The 11815-nt window shown below is 41.5% G+C and overlaps 1 long non-coding RNA gene across 1 annotated transcript; it reads right to left on the bottom strand.

Annotated features, from left to right (window-relative positions):
* Positions 1-641: 641 nt before the first annotated feature.
* On the bottom strand, positions 642-8632 carry LOC120967339 (uncharacterized). Its single transcript, XR_005761142.3, has 3 exons — positions 8033-8632; positions 7808-7942; positions 642-2701 (listed from the first exon to the last, which is right to left on the bottom strand). It is a non-coding gene; the product is annotated as an uncharacterized lncRNA (long non-coding RNA).
* Positions 8633-11815: the final 3183 nt, after the last annotated feature.

Raw genomic sequence — 11815 nt, forward strand, 5'->3', positions numbered from 1 at the left:
AGGATGTGTGGAAATTAGATCTTCTCAAACACACATTGAAGGAGCTCTTGACTTCGTCCCAGACGGCGCGAGCAAACGGACATGATAGCAAAAAACAGGTTCACAAGCAGTATAAAATAGGATCCTGCCGAGAAGCCAGCACTATTTTCAGGTCCGTAGCCCCAGGGGCGGAGCCAGAAAGAAGATGACCCAGTATCCCATCCCATAGGTGAAAAATACATTTTTTTTCATCTAAACGTAGGGTGTCACACAATTAGAAGGGGAGAAAAAGTCCTCCACCCGATGTCTTGTGCAACCGGGTAGGTGAACCTGGGTACGCCCCTGCAGTCAGCCTATAATACGATATTGGCAGTAAAATTACTTGCGAATCTGTACAAGGGTGTAATCAATATCGTTTCAGTAAATTCAAACATTACCGAAGTAGGCAACACGTGGCATGTTCGAGCGGTAGTCGAGACTCGAGACTCGAGACACACATGATGAACATTGTATAGCATTCAGTCCCCCAGGCTGTTCAGGATCGTTATATAAACATAAACTTCAATCCTAGAGAATTACAGAAACGCTCCTTCCTAGATAGAAAAGCGTAGGGGCATAACCTGAACCATCAACCAAATTTCATAAGCACGCAAACAATCAAATCAGCAGTTAAAACTTCCAATATCTCGGTATATAACTGAAAATCAATTAAGATTCCAACACAGGCATGTGTTCCCAGAGTAGCTTAGGCAGAACAAAGCCACAAATTTCCCAGGTAAGAGGAGCTTCGGCAGATGACCAGCTCCCTCGCGGTTACAAATTTTGGCAGTAACTTTTCTGCATCCGACCCCATTGAATTCTCAGCAGTGCACTATTATTTGAATCCAATAACAGCTTTTGCAGTTTTAACAGGGCTAACTTCATAAATTACCAGTATTACAGAGAAACTTTTAGACTAGAAATTGAGCAGACTTATGGAGGAGACAGTGCAATCTTCAGGCATCAACCCTTCATATCGCTCTCTGAAAATGGTCAGCCACTGACAAATCATGGATGTACTCTTCGAGACGACGCTGAGGATGGATATATTGCCTGAATTCAAATTTAGCATCTCGAGAAGCTCTGTTTTCCACACGTAGCATATTGTGTAGATAACCCAGAGATGTACTGTCACTAGTAGAAAAAAGGGCTTTTGGCCCAGTTGGTAAGGCCCTTTAGTCCCAGTTTTTGAACCGGGACTAAAGGGTCGTTACTAATGCCTCTCCCCTTTAGTCCCGGTTCTTGGCCACGTGGAGCTTCACCTTTAGTCCCGGTTGGTAACACCAACCGGGACTAAATGTAATTTTATGATTTTTTTTTGAAATTTCTTTTTGATTTTTTTTTAAAATTTTTGAATTATTTTAACCTCTAATCACTAATCACCACCCCTCATTACTGCTCAATTTATCCTCTAATCTCTAATCACCCCTCATCATTCCAAATCATCTAACTTCCCGGACGGCCACCCATCCTCTCACTACGCCAGCCTGAGCACGCTTAACTTCCGGGTTCTGTTCTCCCTCGTTTCCAAGTCTGCACTTGTTGTTTTCATGACAATAGTAAGTTGTCAATCCTATTAACCCTCAGGAATTTAGCTTGAGCATGAAGTGACACATTTCACTGTTTGAGTTTGAAACTATAGTTTAAAAACAAATTATTTAGTAACACTAATATTTCTTGAATAATTAGTTTGACCATTGTTTGACCACAGTTTGACCAAATTTGACCAAAATTTAAAAAAACTTAAATAATTATTTAGTAACAATAATATTCTAGAATAATTAGTTTGACCACAGTTTGACCAGATTTGACCACATTTTTTCTAAAAAAAATTGAAACTATATTTTTTTCTGTTACTAGTGGCGCACCTAGCAAATGGTGCGCCACTAGTAAGTTTGAATTTTTTTCGATTTTTTTCCACTCTCGATCTTAAAAGCCCCGTATCTTTCGTTCTGTTAGGTTTTTGAGGATTTTGAAAATTCGGATGTAACTATTCGAGTAGATGATTTTTCATATAAAAAACTTTTTAATCCGAGTTCGTATACAAAAGTTATGCCCATTTTACAAATTCCAGAGAGCTTTTGCAAATAAAGTTGAAATTCATATTTGTAAATTTTCCCAACAACTAGACCACATATCACACGGAAAACTTATTTTATTTTATTTTTTTGACATTTCCATCATTTTCTTTTGTTTTTTCTAAAACTGAAAGACCTTTAGTCCCGGTTGGTGGCACCAACCAGGACTAAAGGTCTAACCTTTAGTCCCGGTTGGTGCCACCAACCGGTACTAATGGGCATCGCACCCTTTAGTCCCGGTTCGTGGCACCAACCGGGACTAAAGGGCCCAGGTGAACCGGGACTAATGCCTTAGCCGCACGAACCGGGACCAATGCTCACATTAGTCCCGGTTCGTGACTGAACCGAGACTAATGTGAATACTGCCCTGTGACCGAAGCCCTGTTTTCTACTAGTGTGTTGTAGTCCATAAACCATCCTTAAAATTCAATTTTATTTAGCACTCATGCATTTAAAACGAAGAACCTGGCAAAGTTCACCTGGTTGTCATGACCTACAAATGCCTTAAACACCATAGTTTTAAGATGGTCCTGAAGGCATTCAACTGGATGTAGTCCGTTGTAAGGAGGCTCATTATTCTTATCCACCTCTCTGTGTTCATGAAACTGCAAAACAGAAAAAAGAGGCATATGTTAAAGCTGTTACTAACTAGAATAGATAATACCAGTCATATTCCCGTGCATCCACACGGGCTACACATAAAGAATTGACAATTGTATTTGTTTTAAAGCCAACTAGTATGGTGGCCCTCGCCAATAGGTTGTGCCCAAAATATCTATTCACCCCTTCTCTGCAAAATACACGGTGTTTTAGTCGTCGATATATTCCTAAAGGTGCAAATTGAACCTTCATTTTCTGTATGATTATGTTGGTAACCAATTAAGAAGGAATAATTAAATATTTGTAACAAAAAAAATCTCGATATTGATTCCATTTTGTACAAACTATTTATATATAGTTAGGCATTGAGTTGATGACATTTATGAAACAAACAAACAATCTGCACACCCTTTAGATCAATTGTCGTGTGCTCACTAGTGCAGATCCTCTACGCCACCCTATCATTTTGTGGATGGCTGTACCGAGCAATCTAGACTGTCTGTTTCGTATCTTCATTGCAAAATATAGGCTTGCAACGAGATTCTTGTTTGCACACATAATTAGATCCATCTTTTAGAAATGAAACAAAAAATAAAAAATCAATTATCATGACACCCTCAAGCCTTTGGTTCTAGCATCTGGGGCTTCTTTCCGCACTCAGCCATTTTTAGGGTCATGGTGAGTTATGTACATTCCTGACACATCTTCTATAGAGCATAACATAGCATGAGAATTGTCTATGATATTAGTAATAATAGGCCAAATCATGTATCGATCTGTTGAACCATATAATATTTTTTTAGGAAGAACCATATAACATTTATTTGTATGGTCTGGGCGAACATGTTTACATCAGCTATAATTTCCGTGTGTTGCGGCATGAACGAAAGATATGTGGTTAATTAATTATTGAGACATTATGTATCGTGTACATGATGTTCAATTAACACAAATTAAATTTCAGCTGTGAGACACTAGTAGAAAAAGGGGCTTTGGTTCGGCCAGAAAAGAGCATTAATACCGGTTGCATTACGAACCGGGACTAATGTGAGCATTAGTCCCGGTTCGAGCGGCGAGGGCACCGTACAGGCATTACTCCCGGTTCAAATGAGACCTTTAGTCCCGGTTGGTGCCACAAACCGGTACTAAAGGGTGCGATGCCCATTAGTACCGGTTCGTGCCACGAACCGGTACTAATGGGGTTGAGACCTTTAGTACCGGTTCGTCCCACGAACCGGTACTAATGGGGTTGAGACCTTTAGTACCGGTTCGTCCCACGAACCGGTACTAATGGTGCAATTTTCAAATCCCCCCCCCCCCCCCCCCCCCCGCCCTGCCCCCTTTGTATTGCCTTTTCAGTTTTGTAAAAAGCAAAAGAAAAGGATAAAATCTTCAAAAGTTAAAATCCTTCGAGATGTAGTTATGTTACCACATCTACTAGTTAGGAAAATTTAAAAACTTAAATTTGGACATGTTTTGCAAAAAGTGTAGGGAAAATGTAAAACGGCTACAACTTTTGCATACGATGTCAGAAAAAAATGTACAATATATCAAAATGTTCAGCACGAAAATCCGCATCCGATTTTGACAGCCTACGGCCTGTTTGCAAATTTTTAGAATCCTCAAATTCCAAAAGAAAAAAAGTTATGCTCAAATTTCAGTTTTTTTAAAAAAATTCGTTAAATCTGGTAAAACTACGGTCAAACTACTTATTCAAGAAGTATTAGTGTTACTAAATAATTATTCAAGAATATTAGTGTTACTAAATAATTATTTCAGTTTTTTTGAATTTTGGTCAAATCTGGTCAAACAATGGTCAAATTACTTATTCAAGAAATATTAGTGTTACTAAATAATTATTGTTTTTTAGAACAATAGTTTCAAACTCAAATAGTGAAGTGTGTGACTTAATGCTCAAGCTAAACTCCTGAGGGTTAATAGGATTGACATCTTACTATTGTCAGGAAAACAACAAGTGCAGACTTGGAAACGAGGGAGAATAGAACCCAGAAGTTAAGCGTGCTCAGGCTGGGGGAGTGGGAGGATGGGTGACCGTTCGGGAAGTTAGATGATTTGGAATGTGAGGGGTGATTAGAGATTAAATTGAGCAGCGATGAGGGGTGATTAGAGATTAGAGGTTAAAATAATTCAGAAATAGGAAAATCGGGAAAATATTTCAAAAAGAAAAATTTTAAAAAAATCCTTTAGTACCGGTTGGTGTTTAGTACCGGTTGGTGTTACCAACCGGGACTAAAGGTGGACCTCCAGGCAGCAGCCACGTGGAGGGCCCGGAACCTTTAGTAACGACCCTTTAGTCCCGGCTCCAGAACCGGGACTAAAGGCCCTCTAGAACCGGGACAAAAGGCCCTTTTTCTACTAGTGAGAGTGAGCTTATTGTTTTGTTGTGATGTTGGGTCATTGTTATCAGACAGCGTCCAAATTGCGAGTCACATGTACCAATGACCAGATGATGTTTATATGACCTTTGGAATAGAATATCAAAACATATTTGCTTGTGCTAGTTAAGTATATACTTTCTAATTTGTGCATGTCTTTTTTCCGTTTATACTCTGTATTTCTACAATACATGAAATTCTTCTTTGTTCTGATTATGTGTTGTATCTTTTTCCCCTCTCATTTACTTTGATCTTCCAGAAATACATGAAATTTCCCTCTGTTCTAAAATATGCAATTTATTTCATATGGTTAGTCGCAAAGATGCAGTTTCCTCTATTGTTTTTCTACTACTTTTTTTCAAAGAAGAATAGAAACAAAACTATGTTTTTCAAAACAATGTATTATAATGTTTTATTTCAATACATTTATATAATATAATATACTATAATATAATATAATATAATGTATACATGTCAGTATTAAAAGTTAGGTAAGTTTAACCGCAAGATTTCTAGATTGACATCTATTTTGAAATGTGGTTGCATTGTTATTAAATATTTTCCTTAACTCATGTAACACATGACTACACTGGCAATGACGACCTATTTTGTCATATTAATGAACAGTTAATTTTAATACATGCCAGAAAATATCTACCTTATATCTAATGGATTAGAAACCATAGAGAGTGACACAAAAGTTTGTCTGAGTACACCAAGAAAGGAATGTGAACTCAAGGGCCATGGTAGTTTTTCCAATTGGTTGCACTCAAAGAAACTTTTGCTTCCAAACAGATTGTGATGTACAGGAAGAAACACATATTTATACACCTAGATAAAAAAATTAGTGAATAAATTTCTAATGGTCATTATTTTTACATTTTTTTGAATTTTATGAATAAAAGTTGTAGGTTTGTTGCGGATTCTAAAGTAAATGTTAGCGACCTCATATCAGATTACCAGACTCCGCTCTTTCTGGCATTAACTTGCAGTTAGAGTTATAGAGGGGAGTTCATCCTCGTCATCTTATGACATCACATGTAGCGTGTTTAAATCAGGTGAAACATGTATATTATTTGTAGTCCAGCTAATAATTAGGATCCGGCATAAAGAATTATTTGAACTCGGCAGCAAATGTTGTGGCTGCTGGAATACACTCTATGGAGCTAGTGGTTCTCACCACCCGTCGTTTCAAGCTTACCTTCTTTTGCGGTCCTATTGCCATGGAGCGTCATTACATAGCCCGCATTTGGTGATTTAGCCATCAACACCTTTAGTGATTTTTGGGTTCTATAAGTTTTTGAGATGGGCGACTTGTACGTCTCTTCGGAAATTATGTGGTCAGTACAATTTTTACAGGTTTGGTTCGCATTTATAAATGTTAGCTTCGAGTGAGATCAATTGGGCTTTTGGTTTTACGCGGGAATTTCGGTTGTCACTTGAGTCATGTAATTTTATCTATAGCATTTTTAATTTAGTTTAACACCAAATAGAAGCCGAATACAACATACATAGTTTTTTTCTGCGTGGATACCACATACTTGAAGCGAATGCTTTACATTTTCTATGTTCTGTGTTTGGGGCTTTCGGTTTGTGCACGTTCTCGCTAGTATATATGGTCACATTTCCATGTGGCGCAAGCACTTTTGAGCTGCCTGTTTTTTTTGTTGTTGTTGTTGTTATTTAAAGAGAGCTCTTTGGTTAAGAAAATGGAGTGGTCCTTAATCTCCACATCTGTACTTGACATGGACTCATCTAATGGTCGAAATAATTCTGATGATGTGGATTAAACGTGGTACTTAGGAGAGAACCCCTTGTATTTTGTACTTTTAATATTTAATTGATTGATAATTTCATCTGGATTTTCAGCACACAGTGAATCAGATTAAGAAGTACATATATCTTTCTTAATTTTTGAACTTTTTGTATCATTTTTCTGTCAGAACTAAATATCATTGAAATAGTCCATCCATTGAGAAAGACATCTCCCACTTTCATTGATATAGGCATGCTGCATTTGATGGATTCTCAAATGAAGCATTATCATTGTATAACTAAACATACATATTTTGATCATTGGATCCACGACGAGCTATCCCAATCGAGAACTGCATGTTAACGATGCATTCTGAGGAGGTCAAAGTAGGGAGCATCCGTTCAGCATGTGCAATCGAACATGGCATTCGTGTCTACACATGGGCATGTGGCACTTTCTTGGTTACTATTTCCTCCATATTTTATGTTCTTAATTTAATTTGTACATGACTTACACTGTTAAATGTATATTTTTTTATATATATCTGCATCTACAGTCTGTTCCACACAACCCATACAATATCTGAACCCGGTGGATTAGTAACTTTAAATTTAATGGATGGTTGCACCGAGTTAGTAATTTAGCTAGTATGTTTTTAACCACACCTTTATTTAGATCACGCGCCATTATTAATAGAAAAAATGAAGAAGAGATTCGAGTTCGGTAGGTAATGCTTGTCAGCTTGTGTATGTACACGATCAGTATATATTTTTTCCTAAACTCCTCTGGTATGCATTAGTAAATCTAAGTGAGGAATGCATACACACCCACACAATTCAGATCTAAAAGTTATTTTTAGATAACTTTTAAAGAATCAACATATGGGGTGTGGCTCCAATTAGTAAACAGAAGATGTCAATCAAATCATACATTCAAAGCAAGCAAAGGCGGGAACTTACAACGATTTAGAGTTTATCCAGACAGGGAAACCACCTCAGGACGTTATGAACCGCATCCAATTCCTGTCCAGAACACCTGAGAGACAAAACCTTCACAGTGCGCATGGAGTTTGCCGAGCTGTCTGGGCTTATTCCCTGAAGAAAACAAACAATGACCATGAAAAATAATTATCTCCATGCAGGAATGCCAAATGCAAGGTCAAGGATGCTGCAGCTGCTACGTACCTGGGAGACAAGTATCCTGGAGATGGCGATAAATAAAGGGCCCAATATCTTGAGTTTTGGCGCCCTAACTACCCGGATAGCCACACAATTATAAGTATAAGATAAAATGAACCTCATAAGGAGAGGAGCATCCTCAATGATGATTTCTGTGTTCCCACAATATTCTTTGCTGAAGCCGATGCTCCTAAGAGTCGGCGAACTGACACGGAGGCAACCCATAGCATGAACATTGGACATATAAAAGCTCTCCAAGGCGCGGCATGCAGAGAGCAAGCCGTGGAACACGTCCCCCGAGATGGAAACGTCAAGCAAGGTAATGTGCTTGAGGAGTGGGAAGTCCATGGAGATCTCGTCGGGGAAAGAACAATAGGCGACCTTGACAACCAGGAGGGCCGGGGAGGATAGAGCGGATGGTGGCAGCGAGAATATCTCCTTGGGTCATGCAGGGAGGAACTTAATGTCGAGCTCCTCCAGGTTGGCCAGGGCTCGGGACTGAAACCAGCTCTCCGCCTGGGGGCCTAGGTCGCCGCCGCGGAAGAAGAATCGGCAGGTGGGGCCAAGGTGTTCGGAGAGTATCCTGGACCACGGCGGAGGGATCGACGGAGGAGGGCGAGTGGGGGTTGACAGGGGAGTGAATCACCAGGTTGAGAGGCGCGGAGCGCCAGAGATCACGCCATGGGGGGGGGGGGGGGGGGACGGCCGGCGTGCGTCCGCCGCCCTTGGTGGGAAGAGAAGAGATATGATGGTGCAGAGCAGGTCGTCGGGAAGCCTGCTGATGAGATCGCCCCGGATCTCATCGCGCTCGCCAGCACGTTCAAACCCCGGGGATACTCGCTGGTCCATGGCCGGCGGCCGGCGAGACGGAAGATCTGGGCGAAATTATTCGCCGACCGGTCGCCACTGGCTACCTCCTTCCGAACCGGGGGACTCGCGCGGCTGGGGAACCGGGAACGGGGTGAGGAGGTCGGGGAATGGAGAGCTATCTAGCCAGGGTGGGGTGGGGCAATCGGCCGGCGGCCGCCACGACGGGGAAATTCTAGGGGTTTGAGAGAGTAGGTTGGGTAGTGTTCACTCGGAATCCGGGACTATGCTGGCACTCCGTGCTTTTCTTTCCCTTTTGCTGTGGCTGTGACCTGTGAGCCGCCGCTGTTGGCGGCGATTATTTGCGCGCGTGGCATATGCCGCAGTCTCCGTTCCTTTGGCTTTCCTAGGGGAACGCACCGCATGTCCTTTTCTTACCCTTTGCGACCGGCGAGGGATGATGGGCCTGTTTGGTCCATGTACTAATTCCGCCAATGTTTATCATATTTTTTTACAGTATACTAATATATATGCCCGTGCATTGCAACGAGAAATTTTTTTCTCCACATATATTCAATCCAATATGAGCGTGGCTAGTCAGTTCAAAATTATTCATTCCTTTAATAAATTTAGCAGGTTAATTCGTAATTCCTTTGAATAATAATGCTCACCTTTTGTTTTGTAATGCTTTGTTTAGATGGTGAACTTCAGAAACTCGCATAGTAAACATTAGTCACCATGAACCAGGGTTGGTCGGGTGGAAGCGCCTTCGTGTCAGTGCATGTGACACTTAGATTCTATATGATATTTGCACATGCTTGTTAGTTAGGGAAACATAAAAAAGTGAGGTATTAATATCAGTAATTTTGTAGATTAATTTATTTTAAAATGTACCTATCAATATATTAGTATCAAAACATGCACCATTTGTTTTCATCTTTGATGAGAAATACTACCAAAGGAAAAAAGGAGACATTGAGTGCATAATGATTAACAACGGAGATTTTTTTGCAGATGCTCAATTGTCCACACATGCACATTATTAACATGCCTTTATATAAACACTGAATACTCAAAGATATAACATCCAGGCTTTACGATTGATTACCTTCAGTTAATATATATGGTCCGGTCTATTCCCATGATTGGGATGCCTTTATACTCAAGCATGCCCCAGCGCCAACAATCCAGCTCTAGCGCCCTCCTATTTTTCATTTGTGTCATTCATTTGCCTCGTGCAGGGTACAACCCTCCTCTAGGTAAATCATACCTAAATCGATCAAAGGTAACATTTCTCGAAACACAAATAAATACCCCCAAAAAAAGAGAATGTCAGAAGAAATGCAAGTGCAATATAGAAGTGAAATGAAAGGGGCCAAACTAACCGCCATCATGCGAGAGTTGTGCTCATGCACGGCTAAAAGGCTCGCGTGCCACGCCATGGTCTCCTAGCGTGTGTTGTCCATGTAGGCCTACCGTATGACATGATGGAACTCATAAAACATGTCAGTGCGGAAAATAAAGTGAGCAATGAAGATAAGAGGGAAAATACTTACATATTGCCGCTCAGCAAAGAGGGACTGTGACTGCGCACTGGTCATGGACGTGCTCGTGCGCTGGCTCATGCTTGGGTCGGTAGCTCGGAGCTGTGTGTAGGAGATAGAAGGAGTGATCACAGCATCCAGAAAATCCTCCCGACCGTGCTCCTTGGGCCCCATCCCGACCACCACCCTCTCATCCAGATCCGCCGCAATGGGGTCAGGTGTGCGAGATTGTAACCTCAGATACCCATGGGAGTAGGCCTTATTCTTCTGCGCGGTCATGCCATAGTACTTGGCCTCGCCAGGCTTGGGCTCCTTCCGCGTATGGGCGATCTCCCACGCCTCCATGTGTGAGAGCGGCCGGTTCAGTTTCTCCTCCTGCACCACCAAACAGAGGTTAGTCATACATAAGAAAGTGACAGTAAATAGAAAAAGAAGAATGTTTAATGAGGGTAGTCATACATGAAGTGTCTTGTGGAGAAAGTGGTTTCGGTTTCCCTGAGCATGTACTCCCTCCTTCCCTCGGTTAGCCTTGTTTTTTATGCTCGTAGCTGCCCAGGCTCCATCCTTATCACACCACAGATCCACCAATGCCGCCCAGGACTCGTCTTTTCCATAACACCAATTTGGACAAACCTACATAATGAAAGCATAATGGCATGTCAACACGAAACGGTGAAATGTACCACAAACATCAGAATGAAAAATCTTTTATACTTACTGCCAAGTACTCGTGCCTCTCCAAGGTAATGCCCATCCTCCGCACTTCTTCCTTGGTCATCTTCACACCAAGAGCGTCGTGATAGTATGTCAAGATGGCCACCCAGCGCACCTCGTACTTGAGCGGGCGGGCCTTCTTCTTGGCTTGGCGCAACATGATCTAGTCGGCAGTGGCTTTGTTCTCTGGAAGAACTCAATAGTATTTCTACAATCATGCATGAAACCAGAATGGAAGAAGCCATGAGTTAAAAGATTCATGAAACTAGAATGGACTTGTTCTTCTGAAGAGAAGTCACCCAGAAATTGTTGGGAAATGTAGTATTTCAAATTTTTTACCTACGATCACGCAAGATCTATCTAGGAGATGCATAGCAACGAGCGGGGAGAGTGTGTCCACGTACCATCGTAGGACGAAAGCGAAAGCGTTTAGTAACGCGGTTGATGTAGTCAAATGTCTTCGCGATCCAACCGATCCAAGCACTGAACATACGGCACCTCCGCGTTCAGCACATGTTCAGGTCGATGACATCCCTCGAGCTCTATATCCAGTTGAGGACGAGGGAGAGTTCTGATAGCACAACGGCGTGCCGACAGTGTTGATGAAGTTACCGGTGCAGGGCTTCGCCTAAGCACTACGACGATATGATCGAGGTGTGTAACTGTGGAGGAGGGCACCACACACGGCTAAGAGAAGTCTTGGTGCGTCTTTGGGGTGCCCCCC

The sequence above is a fragment of the Aegilops tauschii genome, chromosome 6 (genome assembly GCF_002575655.3).
Source record: "Aegilops tauschii subsp. strangulata cultivar AL8/78 chromosome 6, Aet v6.0, whole genome shotgun sequence".
NCBI lineage: Eukaryota > Viridiplantae > Streptophyta > Magnoliopsida > Poales > Poaceae > Aegilops > Aegilops tauschii.